Genomic DNA, 20865 nt, shown 5'->3' with positions numbered 1-20865 from the left:
GTTACACCCAAGCAAGGTGAAGGGAGAGGAAAGGAGGGGAGGTAAAAGTGGTGGAAAGTCTTTGGGTTTCATGAGCTGGTGCTGGTCCTGATCACCTCCACGTTTTCTGTGGAGGTCTAGTTCTGCTTGTCTTCACCCAGGAGGTGGAGGCTGTGCTTCTCCCAGGGCTCATTCAACCCCTGCTGTGTTGCCTGTAGCTGCTGGGTCAGCATCCCAGTGATTGTGTTGTTTTCTGGGACAAGGAGCACTTCTCAGGACTATTCCCACTAAGCGGCAGCATGCTGAGGTGGGGTCCTCATCCTGCAGCATGTAAATGTCCCAACTTATTCACCTCCATCTCCAGCCTTGGCTCTGCTGCTCCTCCCAGAGATGACTCAACCCAGCTGCCTGCTCACCTGTGAGTGCTTTCTTGACAGGTAGTAGCCACTGGCTGGGTCTTCCCTGAGTGCTGTCTGTCACCTTTCCACCACGCTGACTCAGGGAACTGAGCTAAGTGGGCTTTTGGTGTGATCCAGGGTAGCTGTTCTGACATTTTTATGTCAGGAGGTGTTTGGAGGACCCTCGAGTATCCCATTCTGCATAGGCAATGTGCATTCCATACTGAGATGCTGCTTTGTTGTGTTCGTAGGTGAGTGATGGAGATGAAGAGGGAATAATTAATACCATTATAACAACTAGTGGTATTTTTAGCATTAGCTAAAGTAGGAGCTAAGTAGGAGGCACAAATATTTCTTCATGCAGAAAAACTCCCGAGATAATGCAGCAGAACAATGCATGTGACAGGGCAGTGGTATCTTTTCAGGACAATGCAGAGTATGTTAATTTGATATATACTCAAATCATGTAGAGTCTTTCCCAGCTGAAACAGCAGCAAAGCTATTCAAAGCAAATATATGCAGTGGCTGAACTTCCTTTAGCACTTCGTGAATGGAGTTCAAGTACTGAGAGGTTGGCCTACTTCCAGAAAGTGGGGGCTTCTGTTTCCAGTGCTGGCAGAACAATGTTTGGGAAATAAACTTGCATCTGAAATGTAAACATATCCTCTAGTTCGCCAGACTTCTGAAATCAGCTAAAGTGAGTTAAAACAATTAAGTACTGTAAGGTGGAAGTATGGTACTTGAAGATACTGTAGAGAAGTGATTTGAAGTGTTCATCTCTCTGGAGCTGAGGAGCTTCTTTGTAGACAGAGAAGGGCCTGTGGTGTGTTGTCTTTCTGATTCTACTTGAGGAGCCCAAAAAAATTCAGTCCACAAAATTACCAATTGTTCTTGCTCTCAGTGTTAACAGAGGAAAATAAATTAGTATGCGGACATTTGTCTCTGGACAGATTCATTATCTTCTTCCTCTTCTTGTCTCCATGGTGAAAGATGGGTGAAAGCCAAGGCAAATAGCAGCCATCTATTTGTAAGTTGTTTTAGGGACCTTGTTTAGAAGGAATTGTTATAGGCCTTTTAGTCCAAATCTTGCTCACATGGCAGCCAGTGGAAAACACTCCTTTTGACCTGAATGGAAAATGAGTCAGGTTTCTCATATTTTTATAAGTTCTATAAAATGTTGGCTTTCCTTTCAGATATTTCTATGAGTGAGTGAGAAAAATAATAAAAAAGTGTTTCATTTCTGTCATGCCTTCCAGCTGAAGTCCTCTAAGTGCTTTAGAACCTGTGTGGATTTAGCTTCACAGCATCCCTTTAATTCTGGTAACACTCATTTCAGCATTATAGATGGGGAGGTGAGAGAAGCTACTTGACATTCTCAGGCCAAATCTGTGTAAGCACCAATCTCCTCTTCTGGCACTGTTCCCACAATGCTGTTTTTCTCCTTAGCTATAATGGACCTCTACCAGCAAGCTGGATTTTGTCCTCTAGTATGAGCACTTGAAACAGCTGAATAAAGTGTCTCAAAATGGTAACTAGGCCTGAGCTGCACGGACTTCAGCACTACGTGACCTTTAAGTGCTGTCAAGGAGTCTTGCAGAGAAAGGTGATCTGTTCACCTGTGAGGCCAGTTTGCAGCAGGTGGATTTTGGTGATTATTGAACATGCCACACTCTCCCCAAATTCTAGGTAGCACCCCACTGCATATACTTATTCTATCTGTCATCTGCCTGGAAACTCCCTGCTAATATTAAAGATCACTGGTGTTTAAAACATGAAACAATATCCTTTACTAGTATAAAATGAAAATCAAGCCTCCCATATCTAACACTTCCTTGATTTCAAACGTTTCTTTGTATGTATCAGCGATCATTCAACTCTCCCATGTTTTCATCATCCTCCTGCTCTCCAGTGGGGACTTTTCTTTATTTAAACATGTAAGGAAAGAAAAGACTTGCACTCTTAAATCAGGTTATTTGGTGTCATTGAGATGATAGTCTGATGACAAAGACCACCATGATTGAGCTGAATCATGGTCTCATTTCAATCGTTGGCAACACAAATAACAATTGTGATGGACAAGGTAGGATAGGCATATCTGACTGAAAGCCTGAGTTTTTAGGCTGTGAACCAGCTATGAATACGCTGCCTACAGTGGTTTCAAAAGCTGACTACTCGCAACAAGTTGCTGGTTGTGTTGTCTTGTCCAAATTTATTCCGTGAACCAATGAGGTTAATGGGCTTAAACTCCCCACCTTTCACTTTCGTTTGCCTGACAGGTTTCTGTCAGCTCAGATTTTGATTATCACTTCCTGCTGACAGCAAAGGAGAAGTCGAGCTACATTTTGTATTAGAGTTGGCTGAAAAACTTCAGTTGAAGTTGTCCGCACCTGGGACTCCATTCCTTCTGAGATGGAGTTTCCAAACACTGGGTTTTCATCCAGTGTCAAAATACCAAACATGCTCTGCAAAGTGGCATCATCTTTTCCCTATATATAGCTGAACAAAGCAACACACGAGATCTCCAGTTTGAGAGTAGAGGCGCTGAGATCACAGTGCAGAAAACAATAACCTTACAAGAGGACCAGTTTAATTAAAAGGTGAATGACATATGAAATGCATGATTACGGGCACTATAGCATTTAGTTTCCTGAAAGTAACTAGAATCCAATAACATAATTAATTACAGCTTATAAAAGACGTCTGGAATTTACACTGTCCTTTTTTTTTTTTCTTTGTAATGCTGGTGGCTAACTTGTTCATCAGTCATTTCATTGTGATTTAGCCTGTGTACTCCATAATCACCAGATTCTTGTAAAAAAGCATTTTGGATGCTTTTCATCAAGGCATTCTACTTGTGCTCAGGTCATGGGGAAATCAATGAGCTTTATGGACCTGCTTAACTTTAAACGTACAGGAGAGGTGGTGTTTCAGAGGGGATAGGAAACCATTTTCATGTTCTGGGAAAAATGCTGGCATCCTGAAAAAAATTTTGTCTGTACACAGGACAAAAAAAAACAACCTGGAGGTTTTGTTGTTGTTGTTCCTGTTAAACTGAAAATAGTAATAAAGCAATTGCTTCTGGTCAGCTGAATGTTTTGTTTCCATTCCAAGATTTTATTGTTAAGTCTTGAGTTGTTCCTCTTTTGCTATAATTAACAATTTTCTAAATAAAAATTCATATTGAAAGAAACACAAGCTTTCAAATATGTCAGAATTACTGCTGTCATGTACTGAGCCTCTGGCAGTATGAGCAGTCTTGAGCTGAAGTTTCTTCAGCTGGAAATCGGCACATCTGTATGCAGGCAAATACTAAAGTTGCATGAAAAGGGTTAAGTAGAATGGAAACAGAAGGGAATTTTGACTTGGCTCATGCTTCTGGAGTAAAAAACTGTGAGAAGTTTAAGTCCTCCAGCACAGGTCTGTAAAGTCCTACAATCAAATTGATTTCCATGCAGGGAGAACTGCCTTTTGCATTGAGGAAATGAGCACATGCATCATGGCACAGGAGGGAGTGGGAGGATAACGGGCAAATTTAATTTCACTCTGAACCTGATCCCGCTGTGACACGGTGGGGGTGCTCTGTCCCTTGTTCTCCTGCTGAACAATGAGAACTCACACAGATTACAGGAGGAAAACATCTGGTAAAGTGGATGGTGTAATTATGTGTGCAAATGTGAGACAAAATTTTAAAAAAGAAAAGGAGGAGATATTGATTCAGTGCTGTGTATCTACAGTTTGCAGTGATGTCGTTCTGTAAAAGTCAACATAACACAGTGATGGCCTGTGGCTGCTCTGTTTTGTTGTCACTGGTGAGGCAAAGCAGGAAGGCAAAGAGGTGGGGTTCTGTTTATTTTTCTTGTGTTGAAAAGAGCTTTCTCCTTCAGAAAAGACCCCAAAACTAGATTAAAAGAACATCCTGGCAATGATTCAGTGAAGCAACTTGTGAGATAGTCTTCAGCGTGCTCTCTCACGGGTGTGTTGCCATTACAGTTAAATTCAATCCCTTAGGAAGTTGTCTCCTTGCAGCAGTGCGTATTAACAACAAATTGCTTTGGGTTAGTAATGAAAATGCTTTCAGTACAACTTGTGTTTGGGAAAAAAATGTTTCAACAGTGCTACAGAAAACCCCCATCAAGTCTCAGAGTCTCCTGTGGCTGATGTACACAGGTGTTACACATGCAATGTTATTGTAAGTTTGGTCTTTGGTGTATCCTTAAGGAAATGAGATTACAGTCACATTCTGAGTGTGTATGTGAGAGACTAACACCTTGCCTCATAACTTTTGAACCTAGGGATTTATTTCAGCCGCATTTGATGGAGAGGTGGACATGTCCAAGGTATTTAAGTTCATACATGCTTCATGAAAATAGATGCTGATGGAAGGGTGAAACCTTAGAAGTATCCTTTATATGCTCCCTAACCACGGGAAATGGTTTACATGCTGGTTATTAAACATGCATAAAAATCTCCAGAGGAAAGGGTAACCTATACAGACTCCACCCACATATATCTTTGCACTTGATTTGTTAGAAGAAAGGAAAAAGAACAGCCGTGATTTAAATACCTTATTCTGTAGGGCTGGATGAAAAATAGAGAGAAAGTTATCCAAAAACATCAAAACAAGTTATTTGGCCTTTTTTCCTTGAAATTCAAAATAGTGATGGGAAATTACAAACTTCAGCCAGTTGTAGTTATTTAAGCAATTAATGCAACTTGCTCGGCTGAGTTAAATCAAATCCTCTTTCCCTTATGAGTCCATTTTTTGACTCTTCAGATTCATTGCTTAAAGATGATCTCATGCCATGATATGACAGACATATCAGTCATCCAGGGCTGACCCCTACCTGACCCTTTGCTCTGACTATTGATTTCTCCTGGTATTTTATTTCTAGATCAGGTGATAAGATAGCAATCTGATTAGGAGGTGATGAGAAACTGAAATACATTGATATACAATAAGTTCAAAAAAAGCTAATTGAGAAATAAAAGCAAAACACAGAAGCTAACTCTTTTCAACATTGACATATATCTTCTAAAATACAGAAAATCTTTTAAATCCTTCCAAGTCTTGTTAGCTAACAGAGGTCAGATTAGTCACTTTAGATGTAAGGTTGTACCCATGTAATTTTTTTTTTCCTGTTGTACTTTGAGATTGTTAAAGGACCTGTTGGTTAGTGAAATGCAGTTAATTCATTGTTCTTGTACTTTTACAGCTAGATGAATTCTTTTTAAATGCAGTGTATGTTTCTGAAGGAATTGTCTTTAAAAATGGCCATACTTATTTAGTCTACCTCTAAATAGCTTTTAGGAAGATACAGAATGTGCCATTCATTTTTGTGCCTTCATAAAAATGTTGCTGAAGTGACAAGCAGGGTCACTTTTTCATGTGTACTGGCTTCCTTAAACCTACTGGCGTCAGAAAGGTGCTGGTTAATAGCTCTGTCTTCTAAGCTTTAAATAATTCAATTCCTTGGGCTACTACATACCGTTCTTAAAACTTGGCAACGCTTGAACCTTTTAGCAAACCTGATATGAAAAGGACACTATCTAAATAGCTGAATTTGAACATAACTCCTCATGGCTTGATGGTCAGTTCTGGTTAAAAAAAAAAAATCAAACTGAAATATTTTCTCTGTTGTCAACTGCTTGATTTTTTTTTTTTTTGGATGTGCAATGCGATTGCCAAGAAATAAAGCACAAAACCTAACCCTGAATCTTTGAGAAATGCTTAGAAAAACAAATCAGTTGCACTCCCTGCTCACACTAGCAAATGAATTGCTGCCAAATCCTTGAGAAAGCCAAGAGGCCCCACTGAACAAAGTCACGGCACTGGGAAGCCAACACTTGTCGATGCTATATGAGGGTGTGTTTGAAGGAATATGATAGTGCCCATGAAACTGAGGGCAATGCCCCAAGTCAGTGAGAACCTGCTTAGCTTTTTCTTTAGCAATGAAGTACATAGTGAATCTTCTAAGTAGCGAGATGATCCTAGTTAGCTTTGCAGGAGCAGTACATTTTCCTGTGCTTAATTATTTAAAGGAAGCTGTATAATGGGTCTTTGGAATTGTGTGACCCACTAATCAATCCATCTACTTTTGCATAATGCATGTGGCATCAATGTTATTCCATTTCAAGATCACTTAGGAAAAACTTGCCAATTGCTTCTCTGCAGTGCAAACACAAACACACAGCTTGCAGTGCCATTTGCCTTCTGTGCTTACTTAGAGCCAGCTGTAAATGTTCCCAACAATTAGCATGTAAAGAAGAAAAAAGAAGTCTGTAAATTCTTACCTTTGAGTGAGATCACTCAAGGTGCCTGACCTTTGGACCTGTGAGAGGTTCCCTTCACAGTGCCGAGGAACATTGGACCCTCGCTGTGAGATCTTAAAGATGAGTACTTGGTGAGCCTTGCTCTGCAGGATGGCATTGCTGTCCAGCTGGGATTCTTCACCTGAAACCTTTTCTTCATCATGTCTGAAGAACAAACCTTTCAGACAACAGAGTAGGACTTACTCTTGTCTTTTAAATCCCAATTGCTGCCACACTGTAAACTTAAGGAAAGTACTGCCCGTAACAGCCTAGCAGAGCTCAAACTCTCTTCTTTCACCCTTAGGGAAGCTCCTTCAAATGAAGCTTTTTCTGCTGAGGTGGAAGGAGGTGTTCTTCACTCTCTGGATGAAGAAGAACTGTAGGAAAGGAAGAAGCACAAAGGAGAATGTGTTTCTGTAGCTTCATAGTTAAAAAGTATTGGGGGGGGGGAAAGAAATCCTATAACCTAGTCTCCAAACTGTTCATCTGATGATTGTCTGGTGTGATCTGTATAACGGGTGCCGAGGCACTCTGTTCTGCTTACATGGAGGCTGACCTCCATCTGGGCAGATCTGAAGTGAGAAAGAACAGCTGTAGTGTTTAAGGAGCAGCTCAGCTGAGTTTTACGCTACAGGTTTGGATGAGGGTACCTGTAGTCTAGCTAAATTCATATACATGCCTAATTTTTTATTAGCTATGGTTGAGTAACTGCTAACCAGTGCCTTGGGCTCTTGTGCACTCTGATGAACTCCTTATCTCAAAGACTCTTGTGAGCCTTTTTCAGTTGTGGCAATTTTGTCTGACGAATTTTTGGAGAAGAACATCCCTTTTGATGTGGTATGTACTTAAAAGCCACCAATATTGCATGACCCTTGCATTTTATTTGTATTTCCACTGGCATTTGTTCTGTCTTCTATGAATTGGGCCTTTTCTTGCAAGGTTTTGTTTTAAGCTGTGCAGAAAAACCACAATAGGCCAAACCAGTTTCCTAGAGTGCAATCCTGCGTGATACTAATCTTTCTGGCCTGAACATACATAAGGATTTGTTAACTAGTTAGGATTAAGAATGTGCTGAACAGGTTTTGCTAGTCTGAGGTCAGTGTGTAGCATTTTGCAGGATTGCACCTTTAATTAAGAAAAAAATATAACCAACAAGCCATGCAGTAAGCTCGTTAAATATAATGTACTCTCATTCCATCTCTATTTACACAGAAATGCTTTTGAAATACCATTAAGCCTCTGCTGATCCCCCATTATTTTAGGAATTGCTATAGGATTTTCCATTATACATTCAGGATATTTTTATGGACAATAATGCAATTTGTGGTTAAGCAAGCTAAAAAAGGTCTATCAAATGTAATACTTGAGAATATAAGCTGCTTGCCACAGAAGCTAGGAAAGAATTTTTCCTCTTTGCACATCTATCATTATGCTATTCTATAGGTGCTTTGTGAGGATTGTTTGGGTATGTTTTCCCTTTTATCTGGAGCACTGTGATTTGGTTAATGCCAGAGGCAGGACACCAGAATTGACAGTCTCATGGTCTAGTCCAGAGTCCTATCTATCATTCTCTTTTCTTTTAAATACTGTTTACTGTTTTGACCTCATACTGGAGACTTTGAAATAAACTAGATCTTGCAACAGAATATGCACCTCCCTAGAATATGCCCTACTGATTTTTTAAATTTTTTTCTTAAAAAGACCCCACAATAGTACGTAATAGTGCCAGGAGGCTGAGTTAGAAAATTAGCTACTGGGTGCTTACAGGATATAATTGTTTTCAAAACTGTTTATGAAGTGTCTACGTGGTTCCTGCAGGCCCCTGGGAGCAGCAGAGTGTATCTTCTTTGTAAAATATGCAGGAAACCTTGTGAAGGGAGAATCATCTTTGACAGAGTATTGTGACCTCTTGCCAATGAACTGTTTCAAACACAGTACTGGAGAGCCATAGATGTGGGAATTAAGGAGAATTTACTGCCTAGCAATTTTTTCTGCCATGTTTTTAAAGATATTTTCCCCCTGCGTCTGTTTTCAAGGGAATAGTGTTTGGAGATTTTCTTCCAGAATATTGTGCCTTTTATTTTTGTTTCCTTCACCTATGTTTTGATAGTAAAAATATATTGCCCTATACATTTGAGCCCTGTTGCCTGATTAAATGAGCAATGTATACCACAACAGGGTTAGCAAAAGCAAAGGGGAAGGAAGGAGAGGGGCTTCAGGAATGGAAGAAAACCTGCGTGTGACACAAGGTTTGATAATGCTTCCTTTAGTTGCTTACTGGTGGTTTGAGATACATGTTGCTTGTGTTGCAATCATTGCTGTATACGTACAGGAAAATGTGAAGCATGTGTAAATGCTTGCACATACATATATCATTAGGGATTGACAGGCTTTTAGTTTCACAGAGGGAAGGAGAACACACTATTTGTTGTTAAAAAACTGCTTTACCTTGGCTTTTGCTTCATCAGTTTTGCTGAGTTTATTTTCTTTTTGTGTTTTGGTTGGCTTCATCATATTGCTGGGCTCTGGTCTGTGGGAACAGACTGTTTCCTTTTCTCTTAGGGTCAGTGCTGACTCTTTCCTTGAGAAGCAGTTTTTAATACTTTTAGAGGGAGATGTGACAACATGGTCTTGCTGATGAATGTGATATTTTACACTTGTGCAAGGGGCTTTACACCTAAAATGGTGCATGCAGTTGTTTTCCAGTCAGTTGGTACTATGAGAATAGTTTGGGGGAGTGATGCTTCTTCACATAACTCCCAGTCTGCATCTGTGTTTGAACCAACCATTGAGTTTCTACAGGCAAATCTGTCTTCAGCACAAAGCATTGAAGCCATGTTTGTAGCTGTGCAAACATGAAGAACTTCTTTTGACTTACTGTCTACTGCCTTGTTTTCTGTGCTTGGTTACATTTCCAAATTCTATGTTTGTCAACTGAACCCTGCCAAATTCTTTTATATTCTGCAGTATTTCATAAGGAAATGTATCTCCTTAAAATCCTACAGAAAACTTTCAGGTTTGGGTTTTTTTTTTTCAGAAAAGGATGAAAAAAAGGTAAGAAACAAAATAGAAACTGCTCTCCCAAGAATCATGAATATACCTATGTAGTCTTACCAGGTTTTCCATCTTCAGCTACAGTCAGATAACATTCAAGAAAGTGAAATTATGCTTAGACTTTGTATGTTTGGGTTTTTTTTAAATATTGTTAGGAGTGATTGTGGTATCAGCAATCAGGGTAATTTTCAGGTTCCATTTGTGAGAAAATGAGCATTTCCATCATCCTGGGTAAGAGTGTGTGGCGGTTGAATGTGTGTTTCTGAAGTACATGTCAGCATATATGTGGCCTTGATAGCAGTTTTGTGGCTAATAAGAGGGAGACTTACCTTCAAAAGCTGTTTACTTGCAATGACTGTGGGGAGGGGATAGCTGTCCTCCTCTTCTGATGTCCAGTGAGTTGCTTAGGGTAAGCACAGTATCATTCCAGTCTTGTGCTCATTGTCTGACCTTGTGAACACCGTACTTCCAGAGCTCTGCATCTAATTGTACCTCCAGAATTGAGGAGGAAGCTTTGCTTTGAAAAATGTTTTGCTTTGGAAGATGTGCACAGGATCTTGGACATGATGTGGTCTGGACATTCTTCTTTATAGTTGAAGTTGGGTAAAGTAAGGACAAAATGAGAAACAGATCCAACTCTAGCTCCAAAACTGGAGTCTCCAGTCTCCAAAATGGATACAAGTGGAAACTTTCTGAAGTTAAAAAGAAATTTGGAATTACCTATTCACTTTTGCTTTCAGCAGGGCTTGACCGTACAAATACAGGAAAGGAATTTTTATAGCAATACTCATCTGACTCAAATTAATTTTACAAGGATTTCCAATGCTGTTTCCTGTTTTAAGAGGTTTGGATTAAGTCTTTATTGTTTTGATGCCTTACCTCAATCAAAATGGAATAGACCAAGGCTTTACGTATTGTTATTTTGCTTTCTTCCCCCTTCTTCCCTCCTGCAAGTGTTATGCTTATGTTCTGGTTCTTCAGTCAGCCACAGCCTCTTGGCTGTTTTCACAGTACACCCTTTCTGGAAATACTTAGCAGTTGTGTGTTGAGCACAGATGAAGGGAGGATAAAGGTACTGTACTGATGGCCCCAATGTTAAAACTAAAATATCATTTGGAATCAGGATTTTTTTAATATTTTAATTTCTCATTTTTTAACATATGTAATGATAGGATAAACCTTGAATTAATAGAAACGTATATCTAGCAGGATGGACTAAGTCCCTTCCACACTGACCTATTTCCTGCCCTGTACCTTTCTAGAACTTTATGTAGGCTACCTTGAAACGTCTCAGGTACTGGGCCTCCCATCTCTTCCTCTGAGAGGATAAAAAGCAATGTAAGGGATCACACTGCATAGAGGTTTTCTTGCACTTAGTGAAATATTTCCTCATCTTCTCCTTTTGCCTTCTTTATTGGTTGTTGTTGTGACATTACACACTGACAGAGGTACCCAGCAGACTTCCCTGTTGAAGACTTGAACAAACACTGAAACAAACAAGATAGTCCTTGTCTCAAAAACTTGGAGTCTAAAGATACTCTACTCTTTGCCTCAGAAGTATTCCCTTTTGGCTTTGTACTGATTGCTTTCATATGACAATGATCAATGTACTACCCATAATGATACCTTTAGAGTGCTTGGTTACAGGTATTTGCTCCTGAGAGTAAGCTAGTAAAGTACAAGTTTAGCAGGAGTTTATTTAGGAAACTGAATCATGAGGTAAGTCCTCATGATATCAGACTCTGTCGCTATTTGCAGTGGAAAGTAATAGTGGTAATAATAGTAGTATTTTTTCAGCTTTAAGTGAGCGTTCCCTCTGTAGGAGAAGATCATGCAACTTTTCTACTTTGACTTTTCTACAAGTCCCAGTATAACTTGGTTTTTAAATAATGAGGTAATAATGACCTTAATTACTAATATTTTAAGATGGAACATTTTCTAACCTCTGTTACTTTCCATAACCTCCAGGAAATTGTGTAGGGACTGAGAGGAGGATACAGAAAACTTTAATTACAGTAGTATCTTGATTAGATGCCTTATCTTTTACTTCTTTAGCCTATTTCTGTTTCTGTTAACTTGTTTTTATTGTGTGTAAAGGAAGAAGATTGCCTCAGTCCATGACAGTCCTGCCAGAGACAAAGGGCTGTAAATATCCACTTCTAGAAGTATATGATTATTAAACATCATGTGGCCCAGCAGAGAGGCAGTCAGAAAAGGTGTTTGTCCTGTTGCTTCTCTGCAACTGCCTTTGTGAGCCCCAGTGTTGCCACCTGCAAAATAAAGAAAATTATTCCCTCTTGTTAGAGCGATTTATGATTGGTTGATGAAATGTGCTATATTTTAGCCAGACCTGGTTTCCAGAGAAGGGTGTGTATCTTCAGGATTATTCCATTAATTCATATAAAAGGATTCTTTACTTAAGATTGCTGATTCCTAAGTCTGGACTGGATAAATAAATTCAAATACACTCACTTCCTCCTCACCCTCCTTGTGCTGTAGAGTTGAATATGTTGCAAGAAGGCTTGTCATACCGAGATGCATATGCAACATCATAGGTAGTCGCAGGTGATACAAAGAATATAACTCGATAGGTTTAAGTTTGTCTGTGTTGGTCCTTTTTACAGCTGTAGTCACAATGATTACTTCATAAGCTGCACCTCTTCAGAGTTTGAGGTATTTGAATGTATACTTCTAATTTAAGATTATCTGTGCTGTGTAGTTTTTTTAGGTGAAATCCTGGTCCTCACTGAAGACGGAGTGGAGTTTTGTCATTGACTTTGTAAAGACTAACACTTTACCTGTCATATCTAGTGGTAATGATAGGTAAGTGAACATTAGCTTTTTAAGAAAAATGCCCTGCAGTGCTTCTTCTGCAATGCACAACACACACAAATATATTGTAGATGTAATGATTTGTTCAATGAATGTAAAAGCTGGTTGCATAAAGGAGATTTATTTTGAAGTGATTATTACCATCTGTCACTAGGTTTCACTGTGCTGCAATAAAAGTGTGTTTCAGATTCTCAGCAGTTCAGTCATATAAAAAACCAAAAGGACTGGTTTCTTGTGATGGCATTCCCCAACTCTGCCCTTAGAATTGCCTCTCCAGATGGTGGGTATGTGAGGTTGGAAATGCACAAAACATGGATGAAGCTGCACTAAAAGCTTCCTAAGTGCAGACTGCAAAACTATTCAGGGCAAAAGAGTTGACCTGGATTTCAGAAGGCGGGTATATTCCATATCTAACTTCTGTAGTCCCCCAATCATCTTCGATCCTGCAAAAATATAGGGACGTGTATTTGCCCGTGGCTATTGCTGCTTTCCTCTCTAGTCTGTGTTCTTTCCTAAAGACTATTGGAGAGAAAAAAAGATAAAATTGAAGGATTAAACAGGTGGAAGGGTTTTTCTTCTTCCATTCACTTCTTTAGTCTTTGAGGGGAATCCCACCATATTGAAAAATGGATGCCTGCCAAATATGGACAATTATAGAGACAAGCAAAACGGCTTGGAATTTGTTGATGATGTGATTTTGGTCATCCCAAGGCTACACACTAGTCAGCACTGTAATCAGGAAGTAAATATATTATGTTGTAACTAAATTTGCAGTAGTTTGTCAGAGAAGGTAATGGAGCCTCTTTCTAGCTACGGGGTCATAGCACTTACTTATTCAGGTCTTAGATTTTAACCTCTTTCTTTTGTCTATCAGGCTTGAATGTATGTCTCTCCTCTCGTAGGAGCACAGGCTGTCTACTAATCTGGAGAATCAGTTTGTGCTCTGCCTGAGTGAATGTTTCTGTATTCTGTACGACGTTGGGTCATCTCCAGCAGAAGGAACAGACAGTTACCTCCCAGAGTACCCTAAATACAAAGCTCACTGCTTAGCATATGGAAGAGTTCAAAGATTCATTGAGTTCACTCTGATTCAGTGTAGTTCAGATATGTCCAGGCAGTGGGAGAGTACCCACTACCAAACCTATTTCCTTGCTGATGTAATTAATTTCTGTGTACGTGCAAGAAGAGAGCACAGAAAGTAAATTGACTGTAAATATATGTGTCCCTGAACCCAGAGTAAGTCTGGGTCAAGAGTGGACCTCTATGTCTAAGATTTCATATATGTCCAGATGCCTCTGCATGCTCTTGTCTTTCATGTATGATGGGCTTGTTGAAAAACCATGGATTTTCAGTGTCTTAAAACTGCTCTGCCCTCGGCTGTGAAAGCTTTGGGATATAGAAACCATACATAAAATGTAACTGTAACCTCTTACAAGAAAACCAAAATGGCTTCCATGCCTTTGAGCACAGGATTGATGAGTAACAATGTAGTTATTGACACAGGTTCCTGCTCTCATGAGTTCCATTTTTCTTAACGTCTCCTGACTGAATCTAGAGCTTTGCTGGCCTCCTTTAGCCTATGGCACCATTACACTGAATGAGTGACAGATGCTGGCATACTGTTTTATGCTGATTTTCCCTGTCAAAGCTTAAAGCATTTTACAACTCCAAAACATTTTCATTTTCAGCTGAGGGGCTTCTACAGAGTTTGGAAGGAAATCTGTACAATTCCCTGGAGAATGTTTTTGCCTGGAAGGACCTGCCTAAATGCTTCTGTGCAAAGCTAGATAGCTGATAGCCTGGTGAACATGGTATTGCCTCTTCAGCCTTTGCAGTTGGTGTGGGCTTTTTTGCAAAAGCCTGATTATCTGTTGGCACACAAGGGAATTCTTTCCTCAACCTTGTTGCTGGTTGTAACAATAACTAGCTAACTTGCAAGTTTAAGGTATTTAGAAGGTTTGAAATGCCAACTTACTTGGACACCTGTATTTCTCATTTTAGTATGAGAAAGAGCAAGATCCACCTCTGTTTCTTCTTTTTGTTTTGTTGCATCACTTAAATTTTTATTTATGTTTTTTTCCTTGCCTGTTTTGCTGAATCTTTTCTCACAGAGGTTTTGGGTAGGAGCTGGCAGCAGGGACCTGAGCTTCTATTTCAGTCTGCTGAGCTACTCCACCAGTCCCCTTAAGACCTGCCTTCCTCCTGGTTGCCATGAAAATGTAAAACACAGAGAAAGTAGAAGGAAAGGGAAGAAGAGCACTGACAGGAATGACACTATGGTGCACTCCTTCAAATCTAGCTCTTTTTGGTTTTTTTCTGTTTTTTTTTTTTTTTTTTTCCTCCTGTGGTTCCCTGTAGTGATTGACACCAGTTCACCTTTCCTGAAGTATAGGCAGAACGTGGTTTAGGATGGTCTTTTTTAATGAACTAGCACTCTCTTTCATATCTCCTTTCTTCCTTCCTCTGATATGGAATCTGAAATATCTTTAATATGACAAGAAGAAAAAGGAAAGGAAATAGTTAATAATTTTGTGTTTTTCCATCTCAGATCAAAATTAGCAATAGAGAAGGTTAGTATTTTGCTATAAGCAAGTGAGCAGGACATCAATCGTTCTCTATTCGTGCCCTGGGAAAACCAGAGGAGGAGAGTCTGATTTTGGATCTTACCGAAGACTATTAATGAGTAACAAAAAAGAGAAACATGGAAGAAGGAAAAGGAAAAAAAATGCTATCACTGTTATAAAGTTTTTAGCTGATTTCTACTGAATCCTTTTCTTGATGCTTTTGTAAATTTCCTAAAATTGATCATTTGATATTTTCTTGTTTTAATAATGCCTTAAGCTATTAAGAATTATTGCTTTGTTTCAATGGCTGTTGCGTTCCATGGATGTCTTTGCCTAGTGCTTGTGAGGTGCTTTAGGATTTTGCAGGATGAAAGGATCAATATTATACACATAAATAATATTTACTGTTTTTATTGTTCAGACACGGGATTTTCAGCCACAGCATAGGCTGACGATTTGGTGAGGTATTCAGCTCCATGTGTGTCAATCCCAGTCGGTATTTTTTTTTTCTCTAGGGTGTTTTATACAGCCATTTTGTTTCCTTGTGTTTATGCTTTGTTCCTCTCGTCCCCCACTGTCCTTCCTGAAGACAAAGGTGTAGAAGACATACATACAACGTCTCTTTGCCTGTCTACGTAAGAGGGGGCACTGAACAACTATTTGATACTCTAAAGGAAGATCCAATTTGGATTCTATTGTGAAAGTCTGGGACCCTGAGCAAGGCTTGTCAATTGGTCTCTGAATAAAGATCTGATTGTCTCTGGTTTTGGATTGGCTCTTTGTGGCTTGCACAGTGAATGCTGTTACTGAAAATACTTCCCTTAGCTATGGCTGTAAGTGCTGTGCTTGGACTGTTCGTAAGTCATTTTCTTTGATCAGTGCTAAAAGTACCAAATAGCTTACACCCACATTGTTTGATAGTCTGATTTGAAGGTCTTGATCCTGTAAGGCTCTGTGAACATCTTTTTGCTAAAGGAAATTTTTACAACTGCAGTGTTGAAATGCTTTGTGCTTTCTAAGGCTGCAAAGAGATAGTGTTTGCCTGAACTTCATGTCCAGGCTGTCTCCCAAAAAGTTGCAGCAAATTATTGACAGCAGAATCAAATGCGAACCTTCACAGTTTACAGATATATTTTCACTTATCTTTTTAGCAGCAGCAGTGCAATGATGGTATTATTTCCCTGAATCAAAGGAAAGAGGTCAGAAAATTTTGAAAGGGGGATGGGGTATTCTTCATTAGCGGTGGTGCTGTGTAGTTATGTATTTGTCTTATTCTTCATGAAGCTGTACTGGAAATGTGTACATGAATGGATTTATCTGGACATACACTACTTGATGCTTGTGGAGTACTGTCCAAATTTTCTGTACTTTCTAGTTAGTTTGAAATAGTCAAAATCAAATCTAGAGAGTCTGAAGTATAGGACAGATTCCACACCCTAAATTTCCTCAACTTGGAAAAAAATTTTGAAAGGATCTAAGTGTCTTATAATCTCATGTTTCTTTGGATGGCTGTGTCCGTGCTGTACCCCAGAGAGTGCTCAGGAGCACTCTGAACTCCAGGCGACTCCTGAGACCTGGTATCTCAGCCTGCTCAGAGATACCATATCAGCAAGAATATGGTATCTCTGCCATATTCTTGCAGCCTGTGATATTAGGCATTGGTGACAGCCTCTGAGATTTCCATTCCTGTGAATGCATAGTCATGTAGTGAGTTTTTAAACTTTATCTCACATATTCATAGGTAGACAGGACTGACTTTGTTGTTTTGTATGAGCCTTTGTGAGGATGGAGTGGTTCTGTTTAAAGTCCCTTAATTTTTATTGCCTTGAAAGTGGAGGAATGAGAGGAAGATGAAGGACTGTATTGTGTTACTCCTAGTCATAGCAACCTTTTTGGTCTAAGTTACAGCACAAGTATAGTATTGATAGTATTGTTATTCTCCTATAGTCTATTTAGACCTCAGCTGTCTGAAGTATATATTAATTAAACATGTATTTTTGACAGATGTTAAAAGCTTGTTACTATCAAAAGATGCTGTAGTGGTCCTATCCTAACAACAGCTCCATTTATCAGACTTCATTATTTTTTAAATGCTTTAACAAAGCTGTACTCAAGAATGGAAGGAAAAGGTAGAGAGGCATGAAAACCAGGATGGTTCATTTTTATGGAATCCTATTTTTCCTTCTTCAGGTGTCTTTCATCACATTTGTGTGCATATTTTGTTTTCTTTGGTGAGTTTCAAGGGACACAGAACCAAATGTTGTGCTTTTCATGTGGAAAATCACTGCTACAAAGAGAGGATATTAAAAAGTTCAGAAAAGTTGGAAGAGAAGCTTGATCCCCCATGATCTGCCTCTGCATGTATTTGGTTGAATTCTCAGTCAGACTAGCACTGCTCCATTCAACATATGCACTTTTTCACCAGCTGAAAGATGGATGTCCTACTTAATGTGGCACATACAGACTTAACCTAGTATCTCATTGAAAAAGAGCATGAGAAAAAGTTACAGGAGAAGGGAAGAGATCCAATAAAAAGAGAGACATGTTAAATCCTGATCTGTCATCTCTCTAACCAAGAGTCCTGATCAGCGTGAAATGGAAGATATTTTTATCTTTGAGAGAATGACAGTAGGTCAAGGGAAGTGTTAACCTTGAAGTCTGTTGTCTAGGTCAGCTGGGCAATGATCAATGCTTCAAGAGTGACTTGAGAAGTATTTCCAAATTGGCTTCGGGAGAATGTTTTTATGTTCCTTCTTGTCTATTTATATTCTATCTAGAAACACAAATGTTTGGATAGTTCCCAAATAAGCCACTGGAACTCTTGGACACTGTCCAAGGGGCAAAAAGGATCAGATCCTCAGCTGGGGTAGATCACTACAACTTCATTGTAGCAAGAGTCTTAATCCTGTTTGTTAAAATACTTTGGAGCTGATGATATAACAAGTATTAAATTAGGTAAGAAGTTATGCAAGTCAGCAATGCTAAACGCTTACAATTTCTGCTGGAGAATATTGTGTGTGTATTTGCTGTGGTGGTTTCCAGCTGTCAAAGTCTGAGTTTCCTCAAACTTCGCCATCAAGAAATTACCTTTGAAAGCAGTCAGCATTACCTGCCATCGTGTGATGTATAATCCTGGAAATTACAGAGAGAGACACACCAGCAAAATTGAGTAGTATCTTGTTTTCTTTCTTGCATTGCATAGCTCCAGAACAGTGATAGTCAGGAAGTAGCAGTGAATTAAGCTGTGGAGTAAGATGGGGGATCGTGTATTAGCTAAGTGTCTGTTCACTTGAATGTTCTTTCTAAGTAACTCTCCCTTTTCTCTGTGTAGACTTTCTCTTTGTAATCAGCATCACATATTGGTCAAGGTTAAGTAAATATTTTTGGATGAAGCTGGCTGAATAACGAGGAATATAGGAAAAAGGCACCAAAATGCCAGATCAGCTCAGGGAAACAGCAAGTCTACTATCTTGTCTCTGATAGTGCCAGGGACCAGACGCTGCAGAGAAGATGGACAGTACTGTGATAACCTGTACAGGGAGGTTTTCTAGCCCATGTCAGTTAATAATTGGCAATGAAGCTTGAATGCTTATGCTCTTCTTGTAATTTTTTTGGATGATACTTGCTGTCATTTTTCTGTTGTCACCCAGAAAGCTATAGGCTTAATGCTGATTTTTATTCTGTTTGCTTTGAGACTTCCTGTTGATATTCCTTCTTTCTCTGTCCCTCTCCCAGGCACTACACTCTTCTTGGTTTACGGTATTACCATTTTGATATTTTCTTCCCAATCACCAGCTGCATATCAAATAAGTTTCTATTATATACACTAATGCACTGCCATTATTTAACTAGTGATAACTTCATAAACTTATCAGTGATATTCCATGGGCTGGAAAATGCACAGAAGTTAGTGACTATGCAAATAAAAAGTGAAGAGAAAGGCTATAAATTTGATGGATTTGTCTGCACTCTCACTTAAATATTAACTATAATGAAGAAAAGAAAAGGCAAATCTTTCCTACATGATACAAAGATACTCAGTTTAGAAAAGTGGTGAATTAAATAGTTGTGTTGAACATGCTTCTAGTTCTCTACAGTAGCAGTTGCACCAAACTTGTCTTTAACATAGAGCTGGTAAGGCACTCCTAGTTAGAAGCAATGCATTTGTACAGTTTAGGAACCAAAGAAAACAGATGAATAACAAATAAAGGCTAGGTGTAAGCATCAGGTTTCACTGTGGTGCCTTGAGAAAAGTTTTACTATTTTGCATAGCAGAGAGTGATTCCTGAGAATTCTGCCAAATGGGCCTCTGATGGCTTCTGTAAAAAATGATTTGCAAACAAAGCCATTTGTCCGGTAGGTGAGTGTACATATGTGGGGACTTCACGCTGGAACTTGCATGTGCTGTGGTACAAAATCCATTGATCACATAATAGGCTTGATTGAGCAGTGTTCTAGCAGGGATGCAGCTGAGCTTGGTGTGCCTAGAAGTGAGCATAAAGATATTCTACTTCAAATTTTACAGACTTGGCTGCAAGGGCCAAGTCAACGTGCCATGAGGCAAAAAAGAATAGAAGAGTTGTTGTTACCCTATTGATATTCCAATACTATGTTATATTTTGTATACCTTTATTCACGAAAAAGTGAAGCAACTGTCTGAATATACACAGCAGGGGAAAATGCTAAGCTGCAGTTTTTATTATTTGTCACAATATTTGGGTTGTAGCTCAATAGCTTTTCTATTGTACTGGAAAATTCCCTCTTTGGTAAGAGAGCACAAATTGCAAAAGCAACTTGTTAGGAATATACTTTGCTTATTTTCTACACGAACAGCATTATTCTTCCAGATATAAGCTGGAAAAAGTCTCTCATTTTGAGATGCATATTTAGGATTGGGACAGAGACAGTTTTCTGACAGCTCTATGAAATTAATATTTCTTTATGACAGAGTGTTTTACTGCTTACTGTATGTAATAGTCAGTTTCTTTCATTGCCACTTACGTCCTTTGCAGGGAAAGAAATTCGCCTCTGTATGACAGTACACTTTGAGTGTCACTGGCTTTCATATTGTCTATTAAAAAAGATAATTGTGAGGAGCAGATCAGACCTCAAGGAGGCCTTCTGAACTGAACCAATTTCAAGGGAGGAAGCCAGAGCTGTCAAAACTTTGACTTCCTAATTCCTGAAGAGACGTTAATTCGCTTGGCTGCGTGATCTACTGGGAGTAGAAATGAAACTCCACTTGCACGACCTCTGGTGTCAATCATTAGGGGAGGCATCTGCATTTATATTGTCAATGCACAAACTTTCTTTACTTCCTGAAGCATGAAATCACCTTTCAGATGAAGAAAGAAATATAACCCCCCCAGAGATGTAGCACTTCTGTCTAAGGCTTCTGTTACACAGAGAAATGTTTAAACACTACATTCTGATTTCAACATCAACCAATCTCTTGGAATTTGTCTGCTTTGCAAGTGAAATTTACACTATTGTTTTTAAAGAGATCTGTTACTACTTCATATAATTTTAGGGCTTTTGATTCTCCATCTTTAAGCCAAAGTGAGATTTACCACTAACTTTGACACTGTCAGCAGAACTTGGCCCATAGTGTCCCACATTAAGTTCTCTGTTAGGCCTGTGTTCCTGTGGCACAGAAAAAAATGAGGAAGTACGTATTTTAATGAAACTTTACAAACCGGAAGAGAAGGGTTAGTTGGTAAGCTGCAGCA

The sequence above is a fragment of the Gymnogyps californianus genome, chromosome 15 (genome assembly GCF_018139145.2).
Source record: "Gymnogyps californianus isolate 813 chromosome 15, ASM1813914v2, whole genome shotgun sequence".
NCBI classification, from domain to species: Eukaryota; Metazoa; Chordata; class Aves; order Accipitriformes; family Cathartidae; genus Gymnogyps; species Gymnogyps californianus.
Note: the sequence above shows the minus strand (reverse complement) of the source record.